The following is a 5,000-nucleotide window of genomic DNA, read 5'->3' as shown; positions in this document are numbered from 1 at the left end:
TGGGCCAAGGCCAAGCCAACTTGCTATGAAGACTCAGGAAGGACAAAAGTTCTCCACAAGAATCTTCTAATCTGCACTTGGGCTTCTGGAACAAGCAGGAATCTGGTTAAAGTTCATAGGCTGGAAGCTTTCTGCCTTTCCCTGGACTCCCCGTCATAGGGAGACCCAGCTTCCCCTTGCAGCTGGTCTTAAATGGAGACCAGGCTCTGGCACTCTGCTTTCACAAGGTATTGTTAGGTCAGCAAAGCCATCAATTAGGCTGTCTGAAGTTTTATCACCAACACAGCAGTAATAAGTGCTGGCCAGAAAGATTTCTGCTCTTCAGTGACTCCTGCAGCTTAAGCCTGTAAAGTTAGGGGTCATTCAGAGGTCAGTGCCAGCTGGGGGCAGCCTTTCCAGCCTAAGCTGGGACACCCAGGGCAGCGGATAAGGTAACTGCCAACCATAAACCCAGCCACCTTTCAACCTACTAGAAAGACAGAGCCTCAGGTACACATGGTTGATATTAGAGTCCCAGCAACGTTTTCAAATCAGGTGGTGGCTGAATTGCAGGAATGTAAAGGAGAAGCAGTTATTTTGTCTAAGAAGCCTGGATCTAATTTTGTTGAAAATCCAAAAATAAGTGCCTACTTCATGTTACTTTAATGTTTAATAATGCCCATCAAATATTCATGTACAAACAGAGTAAGATGATAAGAAATCTCCTTTATTTCTCCAAATTTAATAAAAACAAAACAATTTTCTACCATTTGCTAGTTACCCTTCTCCCTGTGCTTTTTAATGATGTGTATTCCCTGCACATTTGAACTTATGCACAGGATTCACGGGGCTTGCATCTAGCTGGGGAGGGGACAGTGGCAGGGAGAAGCATATGGCTGGCTGTTCCATAAAAATATACCTATTGATACCATTTCTTCAGTATTCCTAGTTTCAAATCTTAAGCACAGGGGGACTGAATGATTAATGAGTCCACATGAAGCTACAGGCAGGAACTGAAAACTCATTCTCTGAAATTAGCCAGAAGAATCCCAGTGCGTGTTGGCAGCACTGGGCTCCTGTGAAGTTTCAATCCTCTCAGAGGAGGACCGGCAGCCCACACAGGCCTCCTGTGAGGACTCTGGTGGGAATACAATTAGGCTGAAGAAAAATAGCCATGAGAGAACCAAAGGAGTCTTTTGCATATGATGTCTGTTTGCAAAACAATGAACTTCTTTATTACTTCAGAAAGGAAGGCTCAGTTGTCAAAAATGTTACACCCTCTTGGCTTTGGGGAAGAAAGTGACAGGTAACTGTAAGGAGAGGTGAAGACAAAAGGAGAGTTGAAACCGCATATTCATTCCCACCTGTCACCTCAAGTGGTGCTGAGGAGTATCTGACTGGATCACAAAGACTTCCAGAAGCAGTCCTCAAACCAGAAAAAGAACTTCATTATCTACGCTGTCCCCACTGTTTTGACTGTGACCAAGGAGGGCTGACCTGATGTTTTCATCCCTGGGAACTTCTTCTCTTCAGACTCAGTGAAAACCAGCAGAGAAGCTCAGGACAGCCTGTTCTCTTCGCCCTGAGGTTTTTGGGTGGAGGACACTCATGGCAGAGGCTGGACCTCTTTTATGTGCTACTAAGTCTGTGTGCCTGCGTGTGTGTGTGTGTGTGTGTGTGTTTCCTACAGACTGACTGCTCAGGTTAAACGAATTGCTATTTGTTCCCTTTTTAATTTTATCCTTTTACTCTTTTATTATTTACATCTGGAGGTTGTTCCCTTATTTATGTCTCTCTCCCTCTCTAGTTCCCCCAAACACTCCGTTACTCATAGAGCTGCAAGGCACCATGGTTCTTAGTTCTCAGCAGGAGAACTCCACACTGTCTTCAAACAAATAATTACGGGGAAGGTTAGAGGTTCACTCAAAGGTCATTCCTTTGGATACTCGTCAGAATGTTTACATTAGTAAAAACGGGGTCCGCTCAAAAGGTTGCTCAATGGGGGCTACACAACAATGCAGAACATTAAAAAAAGCTGCCAGTGTGCTAACAGGTCTTTATAGAAGTGCTGAACTTGGAAATGCCACTTCAGTACCACATTTTCAACGAGTTACCATGGCGTGGACTGGATGTTCACTAGCAGTTATGGCAATGGCCTTTCTTTGCCCATTTCTGCAAAACAAGTATGAATGGAAGCTGCTGAACGTTTCACTAGATCTTTTTACAAGGGGTCATGGAGATTGTGCTTTCTTCCCGTGGGCTCCATTGAGCCTCTCTGCATTTTTGTTCTCAGACAATGTTTCTGATCCATAGTGCTATTTCTTGCCAGATTCATAATTCTACCACATTCTTTCAAATCACACAGAATTTAAAAAACATATGGGCCCCAATTTTTTTTTTTCAGATATCTCTTAACTCCTTGCCAATTGTCAACGCCCTTGATCTTGGTATATTTCTTTAGCACTATAGATATTATCATTAAAATTAATAATGAGTTGACTATAGGAAAACTGACATTGAAAACTAAAATTACAACTCTCTCCCTCTTTGCAAAGACAACCTTAGGGAATACTGTACACAAATTTACATACACTGGAGCCATTTAAATTTAAGAATAAAGCAAATCAAATGAGGAATGGTTTTAATATTCCTAAATGACATTTCCATTTATGTTCTTTCTCCCAAATACCTTGACATATATTTTTTCCACTTTTACTAATCTATATATTTTTAAATGACCCTTTTTAGGCCTCAAGTAGTAAACAGAATACCAAGTTTTGATTCTACATAAAATTTGAAGACTAGGGCTGGTGAGATGGCTCAGTGGTCTAAAGCACCTACTTAGAACAAGCTAAGCTAAGCAAAGCACAGGGACCATGGTTCACTCCCCCAGCACCACATGCCAGCCAGCCCCGCCCCCTGGTGGGCTGAGCTGGCCACACACAAAAAATAAATAAAAATATTAAATTTAAATAAATAAATAAATAAATTTTAAAAAAAATTTTGAAGACTAAGTTGAAAACCAAGTCATCATCAACCTTAGAAGGTCCAACCTCACTCACTTGGGAAAATGGAACTTGCGGTTCAAAGACAAAAGACTTACTTAAAAAGGCTCAAAAGTTTTCTTGGATATTAAATGGGCCTCACAAAATAACATTTTGATGAGTTAAGTGTAAATGAATCAGACACATATGGATTAAGTTATCCTTGAATTTCACACGGGTTTCAAAAATAAGGGGAAAAGAGGGTCTTGGCAAACAACGTTTTGGACTTTGCCAAACCCAAAACATTTGAAAAATTGCTGAAGACATCCAACTAGCCAAAATGCAGAAAGCTGCACCCAACTTTAATGAAAGCCCCCCATAAGTTATCTCCAATCCAAAGGCTGTTAGGTTTCTCATCTGTATCTGATATTAAAAAACCCTCTAAGTTTTAATGTCATCCCAGAATGGTTTTGAAGTTGCAGACACATAATATACTTCTCTGTTGGTATAAACAATTTAACCTTCAATCAGAAAGTCTTTGGAGATACTTAACAGTTCTTTAAAGCACCAAGTTTCATGCAACTTGCACTTAAAATGTGCTAATAAACCTGGTGCCTTATCCAGATTTCGTTTGGAGAAAAAAATTTTATTAGCCTCATTGTGACTTTTTAAAAAAGGGCTACAGATAATTCCATTAGTGATCCCCTAGGGAATGAGTGTCCTAAAGTACGTTAGTTCCATTGATTTGTATTGAACACAAAGTTAGTACCAAGGCTCATGTAAAAGCCCTGGAGAGTACTCAATAGGACTATTTACTTCTCTCTAAATTTTACCTACACAGAAACTGCATTAGTATGTGTGATTCTGAAAACTTATTTACTAAATCTGGTAGCTTAAAAATAAGTTAAATATAGAAGTAAATTCACTGACTTTCCAAGAATCATGAGAGCTTAGTAAAACAGAGATGTAAAATTACATTAAAAAGAATAAACTCCAGAGAGCAAATACCATTGAAATCTCACCTTACTGTCTTGCTGGAGAGACGCCTCCTGCAGACTTTGCCACCACCACCCCCAGAAAAGCCAAACTTTTCAGTTTTGCATACTTTTCTGCAACTGAAACCTGACCAGAAGGAGCTTTCTTTTAAATACTTTTCACTCCCCAGCATGGGTCAGACTGACAGAAGCAAAGTGAGGTGTTATTCCTGATTGCTTCATCCCCCGCCCCCTTCCCTTTTAAGTGGCCAAGGAATCCCTTCTTTCTGCTTCACTTACTTCTTGCCACACCTGATAACCAACTCCTCTCGGTGGCATTCCTTTTGTTAGACAGCACAGGCCTCCACAGGGTCACCTGGACACCCGCCAGTCCTCAACACTTTGAGGAGGCATCAAGATCCCAAACTGAATCATTCGTACGGATTGGTTTGGTCAAGGAAGTATCTGAACTGTTAAAGAGGGGTCAGATCAATCTGGAAAAGGTGTTGCAGGTGGCTCAAGGACCAGGAACCTGCTACAAAAACTGTTTTTTCATTTTGCCTAGCCCTGGTCCATCAGACAAGATGCTTCCTTACAAAGACTCTTCCTGGTGGGTGCTTCAACCTTGGTACACCCATTATTTAGTTTCTCTATTTTCTTAATGTAAAACAAAGAACTCAAGTCTTTTCTATGCCATGGTTATGCCTAGCATATCCATTAAAATATACTGGTGAATTGGGCAAGTTGGTGCTGTTGAATAGGTACTAGGGCACGGGACTGACCGAGTTACACAGCAAACATAGGCTTTTCACGAGTGACTGGATAAAGGTCCTTCTTCACAGACACTCTGAGCAAAGTAAGGTAGATGAATGAGATTCACACACTATTTATGTCCACATTCACAGACCAAAATTAATTTCCCTGAGCTACAGCTTAACTTGTAATTTCATAGAATATAGGGTTTGCCCACACTCCAAAAACACATTAAGTAAATACTAATACATTTACAATGTGAAAACATGATGCTAATATGGAATCATAAACATCTCGTAGGTTTGTGTAT

At 40.6% G+C, this 5,000-nt stretch overlaps 1 protein-coding gene across 10 annotated transcripts in view; it reads right to left on the bottom strand.

Moving 5' to 3' along the window:
* Positions 1–5,000, bottom strand: part of Meis2 (Meis homeobox 2) — a 215,658-nt gene that overhangs the window by 5,881 nt on the left and 204,777 nt on the right. The gene's annotated exons all lie outside the window — the stretch shown is intronic.

The sequence above is a fragment of the Octodon degus genome, unplaced genomic scaffold, assembly GCF_000260255.1.
Source record: "Octodon degus isolate 3935 unplaced genomic scaffold, OctDeg1.0 scaffold00166, whole genome shotgun sequence".
In the NCBI taxonomy this organism is placed as follows: Eukaryota; Metazoa; Chordata; class Mammalia; order Rodentia; family Octodontidae; genus Octodon; species Octodon degus.
Note: the sequence above shows the minus strand (reverse complement) of the source record. Positions and strands in the feature narration are given on the sequence as shown.